At 37.4% G+C, this 26,224-nt stretch overlaps 1 protein-coding gene across 3 annotated transcripts in view; it reads right to left on the bottom strand.

The window, feature by feature from the left end:
- Positions 1–23,423, bottom strand: part of thsd7bb (thrombospondin, type I, domain containing 7Bb) — a 203,820-nt gene extending 180,397 nt beyond the window's left edge. For all 3 annotated transcript variants that reach the window (XM_073916918.1, XM_073916919.1, XM_073916921.1), the window contains exons 1-2: positions 23,281–23,423; positions 20,943–21,051 (exon numbers count right to left, since the gene is read on the bottom strand). The gene's annotated coding sequence lies outside the window, so the exon portion shown is untranslated. The remainder of the gene's footprint in view (positions 1–20,942; positions 21,052–23,280) is intronic.
- Between the last annotated feature and the right edge of the window lie 2,801 nt (positions 23,424–26,224).

Below are 26,224 nucleotides of genomic sequence, written 5' to 3'. Positions count from 1 at the left end.
GACGCCCGTTTGAAAGGAGGGAAAGTAGGGTTGGGTGGGAGGGTTTCTTCTAGACTAAGATATTGAGATGAGAAAAGTCTGGTTATTTATAGTGAGTTAAGGATCGTCTGATAGGATAATCATAAGCACGTGATCCTCTCGAAATTTGTTTATGAATAAACTTCACTTATTTTATTCTACAGTTCAGTATAGGGAAGAATATGGCGTGCAGCGCTTAAGACTTTTCTTTTCATCTGTTTCTAGTGAGGCAAGGGGTCATTCATGAGTTAGAATTGTTTTGTTATATTTCCTTTTTTTGTTTGGCTTCACTAACGTCCCCTTACTCTTTAGTTGAACAAATGTTTGTTTGATAATAAGTTTGAATTTGCTACTTTATCACATTCTTTTTATTGTTGTAAATATTTATCTGTTTTGAATATATATTTGGGCATTATTCTGTTTTCACTTTTGTACATTAAATCACTTTATTTGGCAGTTCTGTTGTCAGTGTCTTTTGCTTACACCCTCATATTGTGAATTCACCACACATTTAAATGTTATTCCTTTTACCCTAGACTAACAAGTTGGCCTGTACTGTAGATGCAATGTAACTTAATTCAAGGAATTGACCATCAAAATAAAGTATGACATTTTTCTCTCCTTTAGTGTCATTATAGGGTGCATATTCATGAGCACGATGCACTGCTGTATACCCCGGATGCCCACTTACAATTTCTTCTGTTTGAAACAAAGCACAGGCGCATCTAATGCAGCCAAGTGTGACATTAATATGCACGCTACGCTGACACAAGCGAATAAACTGTGAAAAGTTTTTTTTTTTTTTTTTTAGATGAAATGATACTTTGAACAAGTCTGCAACTTTGCTGTCTATGAAAGATGAGGGAGCTCTCAGATTTAACCTGAATATTTTAGTTTATGCTCTGAACAGTAATGAAGGTCTCAGGGGTTTGCAATGACAGGAGGATGAGTAATAACAACATTTTTGTTTCGTTTTAGTTTAACTAAAATTTTAATGCTGATCAAGTTTTTCAGCTGCATATCCATCATGTAAATCTCCCATTTCAGCACATCTCAAAGGTACTGTTGGATTGAGATCTGGTGAATGTGAAGGCCACTGAAGTTTAGTAAACTTACTGTCATGCTCAGGAAGAAAGTTTGAGATGATTTGAGATTTGTGGCATGCTGTGTTATCCTGCTGGAAGTAGCCTTCACAAGAAGAGTACACTGTGACTGTGCTCATAAAGGGATGGACATGGTCAGCAGTGCAGTTCTGCAACAGTAAAATTGTTTAATAATGCTCAGCTATACTATGGGCCCAAAGTGAGCCAAGAAAATATCCTTCACACAGCAAAACATCCCCAATTCAGCTTGAACTACTGATACAACACAGAATAGATCTATGCTTTCACATTTTTTACACCTAATTCTGACCCTATACCATTCAATTTGAGACTCATCAGACTGGGAAAGCGGTTTCAAGTTTTTTATGTCCAGTATTGGTGAGCATGTGTAAAATGTTGCCTCAGACTTCTGTAATTATATGGTAGGAGTAGCCATTTCTGCAACTCTAGCTCATTTACTTAAAGGCTTGACGTGTTTAGTGTTCTTGTGAGATGCTCTTAAGCAGAACTTTCACTTTCAAGTATGTTACCCTAACGTGCATGTTTTCAGCTGCTTAAAATGTGGCCTTCAAATGACAGATTGCTGTTAAATTTCACCTAAAATGTTTGACTGATGATGAGGGCTTAAAAAAAAACATCTATTAAAGGTTAGGCCAGAGATGGACCTCCAGGACAGAGTTTGGCCATTCCTGGGTTTGGCAGTATTCTAAAATTTTGCAAGAGTTTATTTTTAGTCCAGTAAACTAATTTTTTTTGACTTTAGTAATGGAAAGTTATTAGTCATCTCATTTTGAATATCAGCTACACTATCTGTTAGTTTTGTGAATTTATGGAAATTATCAGGTTGTGAGAAGACAATGTTGTGTATCATTGGTATAAAAGTAAAAACTAACTCCATCTAGCAATAGCATGTATTCTGTAAATGTAAAAAGCAAGGGACCAAGAACTGAGCCTTGTGGTATCCCAAAGTAGAGATCTGCGCGAGACTAAATTTTGAATCCCGCTCCCGCCTGCACCCTCCAGGTTTTAGCCCGAACCCGACCGCTCCCGCTTATATTAAGAATTTATTGTCCCGCTGCCCGCCCCGCCCCGTTTTCTGCGCGCCGCGCCCGATCCCGCTAAAGAGCGGGGGAGAACAAAACCAAAAATCCCCCAGCTATACAGTCCAGACAGCCAAGCTCTCTGTATAAACACACACACACAGCACCAAGCACACACACACAGACAAATCTCTCTCTCATATGCGCGCGCGCGCACTAACACACACACACAAGCACCAAGCAGACACTCAGGCGTTTGCTGTTATATCAACTCAAAGGCTTGTAATACCATGTATCAAGTACCAATGTAATACCAAAAGGTTTTATATAAAGGTATATAAATACTGAATCGCGCCAGCTCCGGGCCGCAGCGCTCTTGGGCCGATTCCGGCGCGGATGCGGCAGCGTCGGCTCGCTTACGGCCATCAATCGGGCCGGAATCGGGCAGTGAGTCCACAAGCATCCGGAATCCGGCAGGCAAGAATCTAGCCGGAACTGGCCCGAGTGTATTTTGCTATCTGGGAAAGCTCTCTCTCTCTCTCATTCGCGCGCGCGCACTAACATACACACACACAAGCACCAAGCACACACACAGGCAAAGCTCGCTCTCTTTCTATCTCTCTCTCTCTCATTTGCATAGCAATTTCCGCGATATTGCTAGACAGCCTGCTCCCGTCCCAAATTAAACCCGTTACCGACCGCTCCCGCGATTTATTAGGAATTTTATTCCCGCGCCGCAGAAATCTGGTCGGGTCCTGCGGCGCCCGTGGGACAGCCGCGGGAATGCAGACCTCTATCCCAAAGTATACTTTTGACTGATATGATGTCTCTTTATTGTCACAGTATTATTAATGTATAGTCAAAAGCTCTGTACTGTGTATGCCTTTTACTGTATTTTACAGTTTACTGTACAACAGTGGTCCTCCAACCAATAGGCTGTATAAACAGGTCACACCATATCTGTATATATGTTAGCTGTTGTGACGCGAGCGCATCGATTGCATCATTTGCGCATCCTTTACCTCCTCACGTGTTGTGGCTGCTGTAGGCTATGTATAACATACATGCGTCTACCTCTGCTAGTTAACTCATGAGATCTGCCAGATTGGCGAGTACTGATCGATGAAATGTGATTATCGGCCGATACCGATTTTCGGCCAATCGATCAGAGCATCCCTAATTTGCATTAACCTATTTGTATTGATTTTGATTTCATTTATTTATTTTCTTTTTGGCTTAGCCCCTTTATTAATCTGGGGTCGCCACAGCCCTTCCAGTTCAACCCATTTCTGGGAAACACTCATTCACACACACACTACGGACATTTTAGCTTACCCAATTCACCTATACCACGTCTTTGGACTTGTAAGGGAAAACCTTAGCACCTGGGGGAAACCCACGCCAACACGGGGAGAACATGCAAACTCCACATAGAAATGCCAACTGACCCAGCCGAGGCTCGAACCAGCAACCTTCTTGCTGTGAGGCGATTGTGCGACCCAGTGCGCCGCTCCAATTTTGATTTCACATTACCCAAATAATTACTTTAGATCCCCCTCAATCATGATTATGCGGCCACATCCTTACATAACTCCGGAGCGTTTCTCTTCACTGAGCAACCTTTAAATAAGCATCTTCAATTTCTTCTAGATGCATTGGGCCAATACCCTCTCTACTCATTGATAATACTGTGCCTTTATGAAAGCAGCATAATAAAAAAAAAAAACCTTAACAACTTTTTTGAAATATAGCCTGTGATACAGCTAGCTGGAAGCAAGACCTGTATAGTGTCTGCTAATTAAGGATTTACATCAAACAAGATATTTGTTCTGGAGCCTGCAGTGCATTTGGTTTGTTGATGGCGGTGCGTGTTAAAAAACCCCTGCTGTGCCCAGAGGCCAATCTTACTGCGAATATAGTATAAAGAAGGAAAATATAAAGCTTGTGTCCATAAGAGTAGCCATTATTAATTATTCATGCTGAGTGGGAATAGTCGTACTTGCTAGACTTTGTTATTCAATGATAGGATGCATTGATTGACTACTGTAGACATTCGCTACTCTTGCACGTGTCGGATCAATCCATGTGTGTGTGTGAAAGAAAGAAAGACGGACTGATGGAAACAGGGAGGTTCGAGACTGCGGGGAGTTATGGCAAAGGACTGAAAATCTATCATGGTGACAGTATGCATGGGGAAACGTCAATACGTGTCACACACAGAAAACCTTCCGGGTGGATAAAGGAAAGCGACAAGCGCAGAGCCGAGGATCTGTGTGCGGAAACACAGGTGCAGCCGTGCTTATCGGGTTTCTGGTTGTCCAAACATAGCCCGGTTCATTTTTTTTGATTAATATTATTGATCCGGCCAGGAAAATTACGGTAGCCCACTCACCCGATATAAACATGGCTGATATCAAAGTTGCTTCTCTAAAAGTTTAGAGAGAGGGACACGTCTGGGCGAGTACAGCCGGGATGTGTGCGCTTGCATTAATAATCTCTTCTATATATCCTCCAGCATATGTGACCGAGAAGTGCTCTACTTGTCAAATCTGAACTTTTTGTCTCCTTAATTAGCATATTGAGAGGAGTGCCGTCATGGCAGGTGCTGTGGTTCGTGATTCTGAACTTAACTTTCTCAAGTGGAGACTTTCAGATTCAGCCCCGACGTCTTCATCGCCAGCTATTGAGCTAAAGAGGAAGCAGTGATGTATAATTGACATAATTATCCACGAATAAGTCAATTCTTTGTGCCAACACTATTTCTAGACGTTGCTGCTTTTCTCCGTCCCACCGGTCCTGATTTCCCTCTCCCCGAGATGAAGCCAAGTGAATCTAAATGGGACGCATGTTTTATTCAGGAGACAAGTGATATCATGGCTCGTGGGTTGGGGGTGTGTGCTTGAGTGTTTTTGTTTGGGTTGGTGTTTGATTGGAAGTCACTAAAGTGAATTTACTTCACCTATTGATTTTTTTCTGGCTCATTTTCTTACGATTTAGGAACACGGCCGGAAGGAAATGCTTGCGCTGATATCTTAGTTAAGAATGGCATTAAATCTACAGCAAGTAATGAACCTCTGAAATGCAGGGGGTGAATTGGATGTTGTGAGTTTGAGATGCCAATGTTTAATTGCATCATTCATCAGCGTGACAGTATATGTTTTGCTCAGTTTTGGGCAAATTACGTTTATGTTTCTGTGGTAATGTATCGGTTTTGGGGACACAAAAGGAAATTAAGACAGAGATTGTTGTCGTTGCTTAATATATTTTTCTGTCTTTCCAATTTTCAACCAGCAGTTTCTTACACCACTGAGTTGCCTAAGGGTGTACAATTACACAAAATTTATACATTGAATACATTCTGTACAAATGACAAAAAATCCTGCATGGACCATCCTGTAAAACAATGCTATAGCTGGCTATCTAATCCCCATCTGTGTTAATGCGCATTCACAATCTCATGAGGAAACAATATAAATGGCAAATTAAAAAATGATAAAATGATAAAAATGGCAATTTAAAAAAAATAATTATGCAAATGACAGATGGAAATTCATTTGCAAAATAAACTTTATTATCATTTATAAAACAGTTCTGTCCGGTTCTTAAATCTGATTGGTTGACAGCAGTGCAATATTCTACCAGTAACTTGTACCACCACTTAATCCTTCACCCCTGTGTATTACACCGCCCACATACAGCAACAAGCATAGGACACTCTACAGTTTGACAAATTTTGCTGCTGTTGGGCAACATAAATGTAATTGAGGCTTTTTAGTCGAGAATGTAGTTGTTTAAATTGCAACTATGCAGTTTTTTTATAAGGATAATATCAGTGCTTATTTCAAATAATTATCATTTCTGATAGACAGCGCATCAGCAGCCATTAGCCTCTCATACTCAAAGATGGTCGACGTTGTCCATCCACAACATGGCAATATAGACCACATAATAAGCCCTTACAGGAGGAAAAATACAGAGTAATTTTAAACTACAGCTGATCAAATCATTATTAACTGGTAAGGGATATTCGAAGTCGATCTCTCTTTTGTATGTCGAAGTGCTGCATTTATACCATATAACTGTAGTGTATTAAGTGTGAGATGGGACTCGCATACCAGGAATGTGTGATGTGTTGGCAAAAAAATAAATAAATAAATGCCCGCATTGTGTTAGCGTTTTTCCTTATCGGAAACACATCAATCTAGTAGTGATTGTGTTGCTTTTTTAGGGTTATTTATTGTGATCTCTGTTGCAATCAGTATAAATACTGTAGACTGTAATGCTGTAGGAATGTAGGAAGATATCTATCTATCTATCTATCTATCTATCTAAAAGATATCTTAAAATGTGAGCAAAATCCCCCAAAAAAGTGATGTTTTGTCATCACTTTAGACATTACGCTTGAGAATCATTCAAACACTAGCTCTAAAGACAAGTTGGTGAAATGGCAACAATTTCTGCTATTCTGACGTCAGCTGCAGATGTGAATGAATGGCTTTAGAAAGTTGTTCCTAATACAAAAAGGTTTTGAGACTGTGTTTGGTTTTCTTTTTATTTACACAATTATGCCGTCAAACTGTGATGTGGCTTTATATAGCCAATGGTGGGATACTAAGGCACTCGGCCTGTGGCTTTGTGCCAATGCATGCCTCCCACCAGTGCCAATATACAGCCATATTACACTGCTAGGCAACAAACCTAAATTACATTTGTGATTTTTTGTGTGCAAATTTTTACTACACATTTGGATGGAAAGCCAGCTTATGCATCTGTTGTTTTGGTTGTCAAGTACTTGTGTGCATCTCTATAGACTGAACATGTAATCTAAATGAGCTTAGCATCACAATTTTCAGTGAATGGTGCATTTTTTGCTGTTTACACAGGGACAATTATGGCATAATTTTCAAAAAGGTACACTCTGATACTTTCACTTTTCATCTCAGAATTGAAGCCATGGATTATGTAATATTTCACACTTTATAAGGCTTTTGCAAGGCAGCATGGCAACATTCATTTCCAGAATGTTGTAAAGGTTATACATTATTTCTAAAAACAAAAACAAACACACATTGCATTCAAATTGTACTTTGATTATCTGCATATTTAATCAACTTTTACACAATATGCATTGTAAAAACCACTATAGGAATAATTGAATTAAATTAATGACAACACACACTTTCGCTGGATACCAAACAACAAATAATGCATTAACTCGTAATGTGTTATTTTAGTTTTTTGGCATCTGAGTGAAATGCCAGTAACAAAATGATTTATATTTCCTTTAATTTAGCAAATAAATTTGTCTTTTAATATTGCACACCAATTTATTTTATTAATATAGGAAACAATTAATCTTTCTGTGAAAAATATATATAAAAAAATCTTTACAAAAATATTTAAGTTTATGATAATGACACTTCTTTAAATAAATAAATATATAAATAAATAAAAACCAGATAATGTTGGATTTTTGTGGCAACACAGATGGAATTATTTACACCAATTACATGCTTGTGTTGTGCTGTATTTGTCCAATCAAAACTATGAGCACAGTCAATATGCAAAGCAAATATAAATGCTAAGCCAATCAACAGTTTGACATTTTAAAACCAGGATTAATAACCATATGAACATGCACACAGCTCAACTAGTAGCTAGTGTCACCAACACCAAAGCTAAACTTTGGTTTGATTTTAGAGGAAGAACATGCCAGAAAAAAATAGCCCGAAGCCACCTTAATGCATCTGCCAGATCCCTAAAATGTGCAAAGAGCAAGATAACCTGGGGTTAAAAATGATAACCCAGAATTATCAATTTCACATGTGAACGCTTTGCTTAGAAAGACCTGACAGCAGTGCTCTAGCTAAAACAACCTATAACTTCGCGCCATCTAGATGGGATAACTTTCCTGCACCATTACCTTGTCAGAAACGCCTATAAAGTAAAGTCTTCATCGCGTCCAGGCCTTCTGAGGAACATAAAGGGACGACAGTGCACCAAATTCACAACCCTCCCCAAGGGGTCACGCTGACAGTATCCCATTTCTCTTGCTGTTCTCTCTGTCTACAAATCCTGCTAAGCTAAAAGTAGATAATTCGTTTCAGACAGAGCACAGTATGAGAGCTCTCCTGGCTTTGGGAGCCATCACACTCAATCCCACCTCAAATAAAAGAGGCATGGGAAAGTAACTTTATGCGGGATTTTTTGACATTGCGATGGTGTTAACAGAGCTTAACCTTCTCCGGGTTTAATTTGCTCAGGTGCCTGTTTAAATGTCAGCGCTGGCCTGCTGATTGAAGACTCCCTGGCTCTCTGTATTCAGATGAAGTTATTAAACATCTCTAGTCTGCCATTTACGTAATGTCTTGGTATATTAGCAGGCGTTAGGTTATGGCTTTGAAGTGAAAAATGAAGATGAACGTATACGGACCTTCGCTTTTTTTAAAGAGCTCATTCAAATGCTTTTACTGGACAAAACCCCATTTACGGAAAATATTAGAATCCAAAAAAAGGAAACGTCCATACAGTATATAGACATGCACACTACAAAGGAGCTAGGGGGAGCTCAGCTACCGCAATTGAGCCATGGGCCTCTATTTTAACGATCTAGGTGCAAAGTCTAAAGCGTATGGCGTGTCCAAATCCACTTTTGCTATTTTAAGGATGAAAAAATAAGGTTTGCACCCTGCATGGTCTAACAGGGTTGTGCTTATTCTCTTAATGAGTCATGATTGTGTTTTAAGAATAACATTCACTAAATCAATAGAGACTCAACTCCCATTCCCTTTAAGAGTAAGTTGCATCATGCCATTGTGCGTTTCATATTTACATGGCGCACTTTGTAAGTGAAAAAACGATTTACCAGCGAGAAAACAGGATAAAGAACGAGCCTCCTCCATTCGACCTCTTTCTCTTTACCTTTACTCCTTCACTTTCATGGATAAGGAAACAGTGTTGTACACACTCCCCTGAACACATCCATTAACCGTCATATTTCATTTAGTTTACGCGCACAGAGTTGTTTCAAAATTGTTTCTAAATTCAGTTCTAATTTTCAGCAAATAAATAAATGATCAATTATAACGAAATGTGATGAAAAAAATGAGTTCTATCCAAACACACATCTTATTCTAATGCCCCATAGGGTTCAAAACCCGACAGGTTGACGTCCTTTCTAGACCAGCACACCCATGAGTCCACAAATCGGCGCAAATGGATTTGCTATTTAAACAATGTGGTGAAAAACAGGAAAATTAAGGTTGCATTGGTCTGAAAATAGCAACACATCAAGCCAAACACGTTTTGCGCCGGTTGTATGATAGGGCCCATGAGCTCCCTGAAAACATGATTGTGAAATTTAGGGTGCGGGGGAGGGGCTCAAAATATTCACAATGTGTTTTTTGACATGCTGTTTCAGTCATGTGTAATGTGATCATGAAAAATGTGTATGTTTAGAAGCGAAGATATCATTAATTCATGCAGAATGGCGATTTACACCTCACTTGCCATAAGCATCAATGTGCGTCAATCCACCTGGATGACGCGACGGCAGCCATATTGCACCAGACTGCACACCAACTGATGAGTGGAGAGGAGACGGAGTAATGAAGACAATTATGATATGGGTATGGTTGAGGCCAGTGGGTAAATTTGGCCAGGATGCTGGGGTTAAACCTGGGACCACAGAGAGTCAGGACCTCGGCTTAATGTCTCATCCGAAAGACTGTACTCACTGAACAGTATAATGTCCCCATCAATATACTGGGGCATTAGCACCCACACAGACCACAGGTTGAGTGCCCCCTGCTAGCCTCATTTACAGCTTTTCTAATAGCGGTTCCATGTGGTCTCCCATTCACAAACACAAGTGAATGCTGCTCTCTCATTGGCTTTAGGTGATCTCCAATGTTATTTTCAGTTAAATCTCATTTCACACGGCATGATTTGAATTGCCGACAGCTTGAGCAACTCATCAGCGATTCTCTCAGATTGCTTCTTTGCTTGTTCACATTTTGTGATTGCTACACCCGTGAACAATGTGCCTGTGATTTTAGGCATTTGTCGGCGATTTCGCAAACCTGTCGCCGAGCCAAAATCGCTGCTGAGAGCTAGCTGCCGGCTAGCTAGTAGGCTAATACAGTGTTCTTATGTAACATTACTGTAAACATGTTAAACATGTTAAGCTGAATGAGCAAGTTTAACTTGACAAAACAGAATCATTTTGAATATTTTTTCTTTCATTTTTGAATACTTTTACCAGAGTGAAAAGTATTGACGTATTTAATATGCGTTTATGTATATATGCATATTTATTTTTTTGTTTATTTTGTCTAAGTGTTTTATACATCATTGTTGCAAGGGCCACTCATGATTTAGACCAAATACTGTTTATGTGCAGCTTTCAAATGTACTGTATGTGTGCGTTTATACATCCAAATAAACAAATTATGATGCTAATGTTTTTTGTTTTTTAATGCTGTAAATCCTGACTGTTTTAGATGGGTACATTGTATTTTGGCCTATTGACTAAAAATAGTTGATCCTAGAGACTGTTTGTACTGTGAATCTTTAATTCACAATGGCAAATTAGGCTTATTCTATTTGGTAGTAACAATACCAGCCAGGTTGCTTTTGGGTGTAGACAATAAGGACAGTTCAATTTACTGTAAAGCAGTGGTCACGAAAACTTGTTCCTGGAGGGCCGGTGTCCTGCAGATTTTACCTCCAACCCTATTCAAACACACCTGAACAAGCTAATCAAGGTCTTACTAGGTATACTTAAAACATCCAGACAGGTGTTTTGAGGCAAGTTGGAGCTAAACCCTGCAGGGACAGCGGCCCTCCAGGACCGAGATTGGTGGCCCCTGCTGTAAAGGATGCCTTTGTTTGCAGTAAACACTCCTTTAAATGCAACACATCCATTATAAGCTGCAAACTCACAGTTTTAATGGTAATCTCATTGAAAACTCATTAGCGGTGTCATTTTCAAGAGCAGGGAGAGATACACAATGAAAACAGGTGAAATATGAAACAAAATAAAATATTAGAGAAAGATCGGACATTTAGGAGCTCTCCAACCTAACAAATGCTAACAGTCATGTGTCGTATTTAAACTGCAAGGGACTAAACAGTTGAGAGAGTGAAAAAAGGCTGAATTTGTAATAATTTCAATGGTCACAACTGAAACTTTAAATGGACTTTTGTGTGTCAGATTTACCTTCTAATGGTGGTATGTGAAATCCTAATGGAATGTCCCACAGTTGAAAATAAAGGTTTGTATAGTTTTTAATGGTATTTGTAGAAGAAACCATTAGAACTTTCCCAGTACACTTATTTTAGTCTGTTTCTCACACAACATGATCTATAACCTGCTTCAAAAGATTGAAAATCGATCTAGGCAACTCTATTTAGATCCAGTGCTTTAATAAATCATTACAATGGTCGGGTGAATGTCATATTTGTCATTTTTGAATGAGTAATGCGCTTCTGCAGTTTTAAGTATTCTGCCCTCTGCTGACATTTTCAAGCAATCTGATTAATGTTGACCTGTGCTTGGTTAACCTTTTGCACGCAGCATTGTATGTTCAGTGTGTCTGAACTGACTCTGGCCTTCATGATGAGATGTTATGAAAAGAAACAACAGAGAAAGGCATGCCATTGATTTGCCATCTAGCTCTGCTGCCGTAATCACCTGATTGTTCCAGACAAATATACAGGGGAATCGACGAGAATACCAAATGAGATCTCTCTCTCTCTCTTCTGGCCTCAGCCAACACAAGGCATTTTCCTTAACCTAAAGGCTGGGTAATAAGAGCTATATTTGAACCAATCCAGGATATTTGGCCTTTATTTCCTGTGTTTGGATGCTTTGATCATTTTCACATGAATTTCACAGAGGATGCAGCCAAAATAATCTACCAGAATGCCTGTTTGGGTCTGGTTTTTGCCTTGTTTTGGGGAACAAATGTCGCTACAATATTAAAATCTGAAATCATCAGCATTGACAGATCAAGCCAACAGAGCATGAGGAAAATGTGGCTTATGACAAAATAAAAGCCAAGAATGAAAATGTTAAAACACAGATGTGAATGAGTAACACACTCAAACATGATTTTAGCTTGTTCAAACTACTGAGCTCAATCAACACAATTCTTACAATTTTAGAGGGACAACTAAATTGTTTTATGTTAAATCCACTTAAATGCATTCAGTTATTCATTTTCCTCCGGCTTAGTCCCTTTATTAATCAGGGGTTACCACAGTGGAATGAACCGCCAACTTATCCAGCATGTTTTACACAGTGGATGCCCTTCCAGCCGCAACCCATCACTGGGAAACACCCATACACTCATGCAGTGGTGCCGCTGAGGGGGAAAGTTAGGAAGATTCTTTCTCATCAAGGGCCCATGCATGCGTTTTCGGAGCCCCCCTCCTCCTTTAATTTTATCAGCGATACATCAACATATCTACCCCCCACTCTTCAATTTCATCCACAATATATCTACCTCCACCCTTTCACTATCGCTTTTGACACATCAACCCCGCCTCCCCACCTTTCCACCCCTTGCTCCTCATGTTTAACATTTGTCTGCGACACCATCAAAATGTTATCATAGGGCCAGCGGCCAGTTTTACAGTATAGACAAAAAGCGTTAAAACAGTAAAATGTACCAGATACACACACACAAAAAAATCACAAAATATCGTTAAGGATCACAGTGTAACCCCAAAATAATAGTCTTTTAAATCTTTATATTTTCCCTAATATCCTTCAAACCATATGTATTACCTTACTTTTTTGAACATGTAATACAAGTTACTTTTTATTGAATTAAATAGCTTTTAAACAAATAAATTGAGCTACAATTAAAGTAGTCATAATAAATCACACAGTCAATGAGAGAATGTGTTCATCATTTTGATGATCACTCAATGGACAGTGATTTTACTTTAATCAAATAGTACAAAAGTAGCAAACGCATTGCTTTAATCTGTCAATAATCTATATATACGGCATGAAAAAGCTAGGGTCAGGAAGTTCTCAGATAACATTATCCTAAAATATTTTTTATGTGCTTTTTAAAGGTAAATGTAGGTGTAGGTTATACACTGCGGTGTTAATAGCAGATGCCCTCATTTAAAAACTACTTCTGAAAAAGATCAAGCCTCAGACAGATAAAAAAGTAATGCAAAAGTAACTCAAAAGTAACGTATAATGCATTATTTACTCTCCCAAAAAGTAAGTAGTTGCATTACTTTTTATGGTAATTCAATACATTACTTTCAAACGTAACTTTCCCCAACATCGTTCATGACAATCCGTAACTTTTTAATTTAGTGGCTAATTCATATGAAATATGTATGAATAAGTGTATAATTTAGTACTATTTGCTCATCCCCCAGTAATGTTTAGGTTCTGGGGTGGGGATTGTACGATACATACAAATTTATATGAATTGAACATTACACTGACAAAGCGTAAAATAGTTTTGTGTCTTCATGAGATCAGGCAAATTTTTTTCATAGAAATATCTGTTAGGACCAAAAGGCAATGGATCATTTCACAAATAATTTGACATCCACGTGCGTGTACGTGTGTGTGGACATGAAGTAATAGATATTTAAGTACCTATTTTTTTTTTTACTATGTAACGCATATCCTAAAAAGGGAAGTGATATTTTTATCTCGGTTGTAAAGGCTAAAACATTGTAAGAATGTCCTCATTAGAAGAACCTTTGAAAACTTTGCCCATTTATAGTTTGACTCGCTCTGAACAAAGACGTGTTTATACCCATATTGCCTCTGGGCTGTCACTTAATTTCAGGCTAATTAGCTGGGGAAGTTAATAGACGTGCTGCTTATTTCTAAAGTAAATGTCTCTTCAGAAGTACATCTAACTCTCGGCCAAAACTTACACGGCTAATTCGTAATTCTTTTTTTTCTCCCTTATAAAATCAACACATCAGATTTTTTTAAAGACCCTTTAGCAGTCTTCAGATAACTCGGCTTCTTGTAATTGATTATTTAAAGAATGTTACTGGCTGATTTGCTTTGGTCAGTGTTGGGAAACTTTGCAAACTACAAACTACACAATTTAAAGCAGAGTTTAAGGGATGGTTCACACAGATACAGAAATTTACTCTCCCTCGAATGATTCCAAACATTTTTTCAGGAAAATGCTAGAATTCTAGGCAAAAAATATATAAATACAATAATCTCTATGCAAGTCACCTAGGGTTGTCACGATACTAGAATTCTGTACCAATAGATACTGAAATTTTAAAAACGTTTCCCGCAAACATTTGAGCTCTGTTGAGCACGTTCTTAAACACTGCTGATTTGCCATTGTGTTCACATTCTCATCAAAAATAACTGTGATTGGCCAAGAAGGTCATCGGTTCTACAAACTCACCACTGTTTACAGAGTGAAACCACAGATACAGTGACACTGGAGCATTTTAAAGCCGCGATTCATCAGTCACGCTAACTTATAGACAAACCGGATGATCAACGTGATATTAAAATGCTCCAGTGACCCTGTATCTGTAGGTTACACTCAGTAAACAGCGGTGAGTTTGGTGAACTGATGTTTTTTCCAACATAGGCTTATTCTGAAAATGTAGCCGAGACCGCAAATTATGTAGCCAGGGCAGCATGACGCCGTTCCATTTTGTGCTTACCAGCTTCACGCTTGCCTCCGTATGGGCGGCTTTCCCGCTGTCACCAGTTTGTCCTGTTAGCTTGCTATGTACATCGGCGGACTTAAGACGACGAGAGGAGTTCACCACAATGACGGTGTTCGAGTCTGGTGAAGAATGGCTCCAGAAAGTGAGTAAGACAAAAACAGAAGCCAAAATATAAAATAAACAAGTAAAAAACAGGGTGAGAATGTGGTGAAATCTGAAAATGTGGTGGTAATCCAACAAGGGTTTTTTTTTATCTGGATTTCTTTTGAAAATTGATGGTTGGGTTTAGAGAAGTGGGCAAGTAGGTCAATACATACATATTGGTTAGGTTTAGGGAAGAAGGAGGGTGGGTCAGTCAGTCATTCAGTCAGTGGGTTGACGTGAGAACAGCAGGCATGAATGGCACTCGCAAAAGAAATTTGAGATCTCAAAAAGTGTTCACAGCGACCACTGGTGGATTCGTAATCACATAAACTGCAAAAAACAGACCTCCTGGGATGCATTTTGTGGTTTCCAGTAATATACATAGAGGTACGTTTTCAGAGTGAGCCTGGGGTGTTTATTTTTTCTTGCACATTTTCCATAAGCATGTTTTTATGCGACATAGGTGAATGGAAACATTCCTTATGGTTACCATCAATATTTAAAATATCTCTTTTTGTGTTCAACAGAAGAACAAACCGGATCGGAACAAGTGAAATGTGAGTAAATGATGAACAAACGTTAAGTTTTGGCTGAATTATCCTTTTAAATTTGCGTTTATACTTCTGTTTGTTATCAAAGAAATGCATGCGTCTCTCCATGGCATTTGAGTCTCCGTCTAGGGAATTGTCATTAATGTAATGTGATTTAATTAGTCATTGTTTCCTACCAAAGTCACTTTGGTGACTGTTTATAAAATCTGACTAACTACAAATTCTGCTTGCCCTTTCTAAAGGTTAAGCATATTTAGCTATGATTCCTCTGTCTTATGATAATTTGCACATTAGTGAATGCGCTAGTTGCACAATGGCTCTAATATCCAGACTGATTGCACCAATGTTTTGAGGGTCAGTCCCAAATCTGTGTGACCTGTGAACTAGCTATTAAACCATAGCCATTTAGAAAAGTGTTTACCGGAAATGTTCATTTGTGCATGGAGCATTTGCAGCAGCAGTAGCACAATACTCTACAGAGCGCGTTTCCATAGAAGAGGTTGAAGGTTATTTGAAAGTGTTGATTGAAGGTTTAATGGTGTCGTGATGAGAGGTTACAGACATTTCAGGTAGCGGAGGGTGGCTAGTTTGTCTTCATGCTACACACGTTCACTCACACAAACAGCACATCAGACAAAGAGCTATATTTAAGCTGAATAGGCATTAAATGACTAGATCTTCAATAAAATAGCTCTTATATGAGCAGCATCTGTTCCTATAGCAGATTTAAAGCAACAATCATGTGTGAAAATAGCATCCTCATTAAAAACAAAAAGCTCTAGTTTCGTTACAAACTTTTGTGACTTTTTTTGTCTTTGAAAACAAACATTAGTTTTTCCAAGAATCTAATGGACAAACTTTCTTAATAGGTAAAAAAGTCAAAAGTTGCATCCCAAATGGCACACTTTACACTTATATACGCTCCTATGTGCGCCTTTAGGCGTTCTGGTCTAAAAAAGAAAGTCTACATGAATATAAAAACCACTGATTTCATGCCTTCATCTATAGGGGTGTAACGAGGAGACTGACACGGAGGGATCCATTTGCAGTATTTAATAGACACAGTTCAATTACAATCATACAACACGCACTAAAGTGCGAACTCACATCAACAGCATTCAGTATTGGTCGTGGGGCTGGCAGCTGACAGACACAGTGTGATATATCAAGCATGGATCAGTGACAGGCGGCGTGGTTCAGAGTCCGTATAACAAGTGTGGGTCGAGGGCAGGCAGCGTGGTTCAGAGTCCATATAACAAGCGTGGGTCGTGGGCAGGTAGAAGACAACTCAGAGTCAGAAACAGTCCGGAGTAATACACAAGAGATCAGGCAAGGAATAACGCTCAAAAATGTTGGCCGTGGCAGAACAAGACTTCGCACTGGACTGGTGTTTGAGCGTGGCTTATTCACCTTATTCTCAGCTGTCGAGCGGGCGCTGCGATTTGAATCTTTTTGTCTCGCGACTTCCGGTCACATTCACTTCCATTCATTTTTTGACGTTAACAACTGCTCGTTACGCTGCTTGATGTTGCAATTTAATATTTTCTTATTATATTATGCTACTTGGTCTGTGTAGTCATGCAAACATTTGTTTGTTGAGCAAGTAGTTTGGCCATTTTCTGCCGTTTATTATTCCTAGTCATTTCTCCCATAGGCGACTGAATCGGAAGTTCTAAGACAATCGCAAAAACAGGCGCACTTCCGCATTTTAGAATAAAGTCAATAACAGGTAGTGTGGGTCGTTAACAGGATTCAGTTCAGGTGTGTGCGCAATCAGTTTAAGTGGATGATGTAATGTTTAATAGTCCAGGGATAGCGGCCTCTGCTGGCCAGCGAGGGGAATGACTGGACCAAGTCGGTGACAAGGGGGGCTTTTTTTAGTTTATTCATGACAATTTGCTTTTGTATAATGTTATTATTAGTAGCTGTATCATTAATATATGCATATTTATATTTGTTTTTATTAAAAACAAGCTTAGGTTTCCCAACCTGTTTTGGACCATATGGGGCATAGCATGTGTATTCGGATACAACTCAGGTTTTGAACACACTACGTTATTATTGTTCATTTATTCGTTTGCTGGAAATTAGAACTGAATTTAGAAATAGTTTTAAAACAAATCTTTGTGCTTAATGATTAAAATTATTTATGTAGGCTAATGGATGTCTGTGCGTACAACACATTTCCTTATCCACAAAAAAAAGTAAAAGTAAAAGTGAAGAATGAGGAGGCTCATTCTCGCACTGCAGATGCTCTGTTTAACTGTTTTCTCGCTAGTGGTCAGTTTTTCTACTTACAAAGTCTCTCATGTAAATAGCAAATGCGCTATGGCGTGACACATCTGCCTCTTAAAGGGAATGGGAGATGAGACTCTGACTGGTTTATTCTCAAAACACACCTACAACTCATTCAAGAGAATAAGCTCAACCCTGTTAGACCATGCGCCGCACCGCAGAGCGTATTTTTCCGTCCTTAAAATGGCAAAAGTGTACTATGACAAGCCCTTAATGCTTTTGTGCCCTGCACTTTGGATTTTGTGCCTAGATCGCTAAAATAGAGCAAATTATCTTGACAGTGCAAACACAACTTTCTACACTGAGTTACTGCATCTACTTTAACTATAGAAAAAAAAAAGTTTTGTCTTTGCAAGTTGTCCATAATTTACCATTTAAGGCTCCTGTTATAGTAAGAGCTGCTGTAGATGGTGAAGTGATGGTGTTAACCAGGACAAGATCTGTGATGTATACATAAAACAACCTTCCAAAATCACACGTTCCTGGACATAAAAAAAAAGAATAAAATAAAATCCTGCAGCTTCAGGTTTAAAGAAAACACTTTAATGGAGTTTCCATTTCCTGTAATACTTTAATTGGGTATTGATTCTATTTCCCCGGAGGCATAACCAAGCTTTTGAAATGGCCTAAATTCCCAGAAACCCATTATGTCAAACACAAGCCGTAGAGACAGCCAATCAGCAGTTTACAGAGATGCGGAGACCCCATCAAAAACACTAAGTGGCTGATTTTGAGCAATTCTGACAAGTATTAACTTGAGTTGTAATCATAAGTTGTTGTTTTTTTATGTGGTCCATTCAGCTTTCAGCTGTGATTAAGAGAAGCAACACTTTCTACCTGCTTATGCTTTCAGTGGAAAAAAGGACATTTGTTAATGCTTTAATTTTTAATTTAAAGACTTTTGTTGTTGTTGAAAAAGTATAAACTATATTAATTATCCTTTTAAATATTATTATTATTATTATTTATTTATTTTTTTGTAAAAAGTGGTCATGCCGTTTTGGTGTCTACATATTATTTTCAATGCTAGTCTAACTCAAGCCCAAAAATACTTTAGATTAAAATGGACGGGCCAAAAGTCTTGAAACAAAGTGTGTGCAATTTTCAGCCAGTGAAAGTGCTGTATGACAAACCTGTGGGCAATATGAAACATGTGTTATTCTCTAACTAGTCCACCTTTAATGTCTTTCCCACATCCTGGAGAGTTACGGTGTGGAGAAGCCCCAAAGGAGAGTACCACCCAGACTGTTGCATGCTCAGAGTGAAGCATGGGGGTGGATCAGTGATTGGGCATTCCCTAAACCCAATGCTTGTGCTAGATATGCGCATCACTACCAATGACTACCAAATGATTCTGGAGAACCCTGTGTACCCATTGGTTCAAACATTGCATCCTTTAGGCGATGCAGTGTATCAGGATGATAATGCACTAATACACAGCAAGCCTGGTGACAGAGGGGTTTTATAACTTGAAAATAAAGTTGAACATCTCTCATGGTCTGCACAGTCACCAGACGTAAATATTATTGAGCCAATTTAAGGTGTTTTGGACCTGGTCACTATTCTGCAATAACAATGACCCAAAATCCATCTGGCCACTGTGCAGAACTTGTATCTGTCATTTCAATGATGAATTGATGCTGTACTGACTACAAAAGGAGGCCAATACTCCATACTAATGAATTATTGTGGTCTAAAACCAGGTATTTTAGTTTTTATTTCAACTCCTGTACAAATATAACAATCAAGATTTAGTTGTAAAGTGTATACAACTGTAAGCATACCAGCATATACATTTTGCATCAGGTATTATTATTTTCAACAATGTTATACTGTGCATGTCTGTGTATTAAACTTGCCAAGACACACAGTCTCACCCTGCCAATGTAACCACAATGGCTAATGAAACTGCTGTATTTGAAATCACATTTGCATATGTAATGTGATGGTAAATAGAGATACATGATATATGACACAGCAGATGCCATGTTATTCATGATGAATGTTGTAATGATATGATGTACACATCCTGAAATTATCACCTTACATACAAATTCCTCACAACATAGTTAAACTGTGCATACTAAAGCAACATTTGCATGTTGACAGTTTTACACTTTTGACCTTTATTGCCTTCAATACAGTATACATTCAGTTCACAAGCTTTACTTCTTCTAAATATAAAAACACACATCTCTCCACAATATGAGGTACAGTCTTACATCTTTAGTTCAAGCCGAGTCACACACTGCTAAAGTTTAATACATACAGTGTGAAATTTCCTGAAGGAACTGTCTGCTCTTGTCACATGCATAAAAGCGTCTGCTAAATTAATAAATGTAAATGCATAAATGTCTCTAATACCAGAGCCTGCATGCTCTATCTCTCAGACATTTCTCTCTGCACCTCAGCCATTATATTTTCATGAGTCTTTGATCAAGGGAACAGAGTGATCAAAATCAGAGCTGCACTTTTACTTTTGCTTGCAGAGCATCTCAAAGTTAATATATGCAGAAGTTTGTGTTCGTAACACTGCATTTAAAAACCTTTTACTTAACACTGGTTGTTGAATGGTTGAATTATTATACAAATTATATCAAATTATCCTCATATACTATATTAAAAAGTGCCACAGTTTCCATAACATGCTGACCAAAAATTGTTCAATCATTGTTACAAATTAGATCAAACCATTATATATTACAATCCAAAAGTGCCACGGTTTCCATAAATATCTTTTTGTTTCTAGTCCAAATATGTAAAAGTTCATAAATCAAGAAGGATTTTCTAAACAAGCAAAAATATAGTCTTTTTTTCAGAAATAAATCAAATTGAGGTTAGTTTTTCCGTAAAACAAACAAAATAATCTGCAAATGGTGCAAGTAAAACAATCTTGTTTGACCAAAAATAAGATTCTTTTGGTTAATCCATTGACAGATGTTGTCAACATAGGCTCATTCAGAGAATGTCCCCCTGTATACATTTCTGGAAATCGCAAATTATGTAGCCAGAAGTACGTATGGCTGTATTTCGTTTTTAAAACGAACACTATGGGGTGGTAAGACACAGTTCCTTTTCTCGCTTACCAGCTGATTGCTTACCTCCATGTAGACGACTTTCCCGCTGTCACCAGTTTGTCCAGTTAGCTTGCCATGTACATCGGTGGACTGGAGTGACAGAGAGGAGCTGACCATGACGACGGGGTTGAGTCTGGCGAAGAACAGTGCCAGAAAGCAGGTAAGACAAAAACAAAAGCCAAAAAAAAATAAAATACACAAGTAAATAACAGGGTGAGAATGCGGTAAAATCTGAAAAAAAAAAAAAAAAGAAAAATCAGATCAGGGCTTTTCTTTTTCTGGATTGCTTTTTAAAACTGTGGGATGGGTTCAAGGAAGTGGGTGGGCGGGTGAATCGGTGCTTTTAAAAACACTATTGGTTGGGTTAAGGGAAGGAGGAGGGTGGGTCAGTCATTCATTCAGTCAGTCGACAGATGCCTCTGGTGGATTTATGCGATAAGAGCAGATGTGAATGGCACTCATGAGAGAAATGTGAGATCTTAAAGTGTATACAGCAGCCTCTGGTGAATTTGTGACTGGGACGTATTTTGCTCCCTTCAAAAAATGTATACAGCTGTACGTTTTCAGAATGAGCCTGGATTGGATTTTGTTTGCTTGGGTAAAAAGTCAATTTGTTTTCACTTTCACTTTTGATTTCTGAAAACAAGACAATACATTTTTACTTGTCTAGATAAAATGCTTTGTTTTAAGAAGTGTTAGAAATTTGGACGCGAAAACAAGACAAAAACTCTTAAGTAAGATTTTTTGTGCAGTGTTTCAACACTCAAGATAATATGAAACATGTTTGGAGCAACAAATAAATATGTAATGAATATTGAATGGTTATTTGGCTGCAAAAAAAGTTTTTTTTTTACATTTTTTTTATTTTACCACTACTACTACTACCACCACCACCACAACAACAACAACAACGTCTACTACAACAACAATTACTACTGATACTATTACAGCGACTAATGCTACTTCTACAACCACTACTACTACGACTTCTACAAAACAACAACCAATGGTAGGAATACTGATAATGAGGAGATAACAAAAGGACCAGTCAGAACAACAACGAAAACAATAATAACAGTTATAAGTAGAAGAAGAATAAAAAGAAGGGAAGAAAAAGTAGAAAAAAGAAGAAAAGAAAGGGAGAAAAAGAAGCCAAAAAATGAGGTGCAGCAGACAAAATAAGAACAAGGAAAAAACATTGCAATAATAATGATAATATACTGTACGAATAATAAGAAGACAAAGTAATATTAATAAGATGAACGACAAGAAAAAAAGCAATATTACATTAATAATAATAATAATAATAAGAATAAAAGATCAAGTGGACCAATGCATGTGATTAAACTATAATTATAATATACTCATGTTGATAATAAATGCAATAATAATTAATAATAATAATAATAATAATAATAATAATATTAATAATAATAATAGAATTATATAAGTGTTTTACACCACATTAATTATTTACATTTTGGAAAATATAAACATAGAAAATAGTAATTTTAAATGGTTAACAACATTAGCAAGGATTTCTGTATTTTTGGTCAAATGAACACTCAAAAAAAAAAAAAAAAAAAAATCCAAATAATATCTTCCAACTACAAAACCAGTTTAGATTTGCACCCAATTACATCAAAGAGAAATCCATTCCAAAGGTGTAGGTGTACTAAATTTTTCCACATCAAATTGGTTTCAAAATACCTATAATTGTCACACCAGTCAATACATGTTCTATTATGGTCCTGCTTTGTTTTTGGCTTTTTACAATAAAGAATGATGCTGGCAGTGCATTCTGGGAACACCTCCAGCTGAGAAGCGTCTGGGAATGCAGTTCTGTGCGAAAGCAATATTAGACCTCCCACTGTTGCCTTTGTTAAATGGACTATGAAGTGTATATTTTTTCACTTCTAACAAGACCGAGCCTCAAAAAAAAAAAAAAAAAAAAAAAAAAAAAAAAAAAAAAAACCTTGCCACTGGTTTGGTTTGGAAACAACGAGTGTAGCAGTTTGAATAAATAAAGCTTTAAATCTTAAATAACATCAACTAGCTTTTGCTACATGCAACTTAATAGGGATAGTTCACCCAAAAATAAAAATAGTCATCATTTGCTTCTGACATTTTAAACCTGGTTGAGTTTCTGTTAAACACAAAAGAAGATATTTTGAGGAATGTTTCTGACTAGCAACATTGACTTCTATAGTAGTTTTTCATACTATGGATTTTTTATATTTTAAGGTGAGTAAATGGGGAACACATTTCATTTTTGGACCACCCTGTTAGCTAAACCTTTATATGGCCACAGAGTATAACTATGCATGTTACCATGATGAGAATGAAACAATCATTCACTAACCTTATCAAACTTTCCTTCAATTTTAACCTGATGCCAATGCCAAACAAAGTCATAAAATTAAACTTAGTGACTTTCACAGAGGAATTGGGAGCTGAAGGTTGTTCGAATGTTGTTTTGGATCAGCAAAAGAACAAACAGATCCCTCCTTTCTAGATTAGCACTTCATTTAAAGAGGTAAATGGAGTCAGGTGTTTCAATTAATGGGATAAAATCAGGTGTGCGGTTAGCAGATCCTGCTGGGTTGAAAGAAATTAATCAGAGTGTCCTCGTTCAAAAGTTTGCCTCTTATCACAAACACCTCTGTTTAAAGGTTTGGAGTTGGATTTTAAAAAGGCTCTTATGTTCACCATAGCTGGGTCTAAAATGCAATTTATTCTTGTTACGTAAAGTTAAGATTTCGAAGTAACTTTTAGCGCTAGTTCTACCAGGAAGACCTAGGATGTTTCTCAATTCCAAGAACACTTAGAATGGACTTGCGTTCTCGTGGAGACCGGTCTTGCCAAGTTACCTCAGAAGAAGGAACTTGGGAGAGCGCAAAAACAGAGAATGCATCCTCTGAGAATTGAGATGCTGCATTCTTTCCTGGTTCTTCCTAATAATAACACGGCCTTCATGTGTTTTATTGGAAAAAGATTAAAACATTACAGCATTCATGCAACAATTTATTGTGTAAAAAAACCTTACAAATATACATTGCATTGCAAATTTTAATATGATTTTCAGCAATGAGTTAATGAAGATTTTCACAGTAATGTTTACTTTTACTTTCCATCTCATTTAGGGAAACTCCTGTGATAAATAAGTTACATCTTTAAACTTTAATAATAAATCTATATAAAAGGCTGCATTGTAAAAATGTCCAGATTTTCACATTGTTACTGTAATTTTTCGCAGTAAACTACACTAGGATCACTTAACTGTGACTTAACACTTAACTGATTTAACTTGAAAATTCATAGTAATGGTGTTGTATTCATAATTTTATCGTGAAATTAAGGCAGGTTGCATGATTACAGCTTATTACTCTAAAAAAGGGCTATATCTTTTGCATGTCAGTTTAAACTCTTATTTCATTTAGCATAGACATTAATACAAATGAACTTTTATGCTAGTATTGGCACTTTTTTGAAGTTTAGAAATAACAGAATGTTATTGCAGCCCCAAAAAACAATTAGGTTACATCTTCAAAAATAACTTGAAAGAAAATCATCCTGTTTTGAAACGACATGAATGTCATAATAAATGTTCATTTTTGAGTGCACTGCACCTTTATTTAGTTTTATAAGGTTAACATGGAAATATGAAATCATTTTATATGAACATATTTTTGTGCTTAGCCAAAAACATAATTAACTGGAACAAAAGCAATTGATTCATAAAACCAAACACTGTTAAACACCCACAATGATTTCAAAGTCAGGGTAAATGTCAGAATGAATAGCTGAGGAAAGCCTGCTTCACAGTAAAATATAGGTAATTCTACAAGATTATGCTGTGAAATCATAGTATCGGACTTTACTATCTACTGTGAAGTTACACTATATGGCTGTAATTTCACAGTAATATGCAGCGGCGCATACTCAATATTAAGAACACATCCGGGAACTTTCCTGCGTCATCCATTCTTGCGGTCTTGAGTTTTGGAACGGAACTTCGGCGGTTGATGATGACTTTACATGAGAACACAAGATCGCTGAAGAACACATATTGAAAAACAGCCCTAATGTCATGTCACTAATCACAATTAGTTCTAATCAATAGCCAAGAGACACAAGGAATATGTATGCTGTGCATTCATTCATTTGGTCTATTCGCCCTGCCTTCATCTTCGGCAGTTATAGCTGGATCTAAAAGTTTCAAATTTAACCTACAGACAGGGCCTCCATGATAATGATATTCTCTGTTTTTGTTAAATGATACTTTTGTCAAATAGATGTAATTCAATATCCTATTTGGTCACAATTTATTTATTTATTTATTTATTTATTTATTAATTTATTTTGATGTTCCATTTGTTGAATAAAAGTTACATTGCATCTAAATGCCAACTAATTCTTATTAGATTATAAGTAGACTGTTTGGTTGCAAAGTTTCTTATAGTCAGTTAAATGTTTGGTGAAGGAGCAGTATAAACAGATATTAAGCAGACAGTCTACTAATACTCAAATGGACCATCAAAATAAAGTGTTACCATTATTCTTTGCTGAATTCTATGCACAATATGCTGAATTGTTGCTCAAGAAACATTTTTTTTTTTCACACACAGTCGTAATATTGTTGTAGAAAGGGATACATACGGTGAATGAAACAGTGAGTAGCACGTTTGCCTCAGCAAGAAGGTCACTGGTTCGAGTCCTGGCGGGGTTAGTTGGCGTTTCTGTGTGGAGTTTGCATGTTCTCCCCGTGTTCGCATGGGTTTCCTCCGGGTGTTCTGGTTTCCCCCACAAGTCCAAAGACATGCCCTATAGGTGAATTGGGTTGGCTAAATTGGCGTGTGTATGAATGTTTCCCAGTGATGGGTTGCAGCTGGAAGGGCGTCTGCTGCATAAAACATATGCTGGATAAGTTAGCGGTTCATTCCACAGTGGCGACCCCAGATTAATAAAGGGACTAAGCCAAAAAGAAAATGTACGAATGAATGAATAAATGAATGTTATAACATTAGAAATGTTATTAGTCACTTTTTAATGTTAAATCAATGTATTTAATCTTTTTTTTTTTTTTTTTACTTTGAATGACAGTGTATCATAGTAGAAGTTGACACTGGCTTACAGTTGAAGGAATTTTCTAGGCACTTTCTGCTTTATACTAGAAACTTTAGGAGAATGTCAAGTTTTGTGAACTAAAGCTCAACAGAAAATAAAACCAGCAGCTTTACAGCAAACTAGAACAATGAATGTTTAAGCTTTCCAGAATCTACATTTTGAATGACTTGAACCATAGC

The sequence above is a fragment of the Danio rerio genome, chromosome 11, assembly GCF_049306965.1.
Source record: "Danio rerio strain Tuebingen ecotype United States chromosome 11, GRCz12tu, whole genome shotgun sequence".
Classification (NCBI taxonomy): Eukaryota; Metazoa; Chordata; class Actinopteri; order Cypriniformes; family Danionidae; genus Danio; species Danio rerio.
This window is presented reverse-complemented; position numbering and strand designations above follow the sequence as displayed.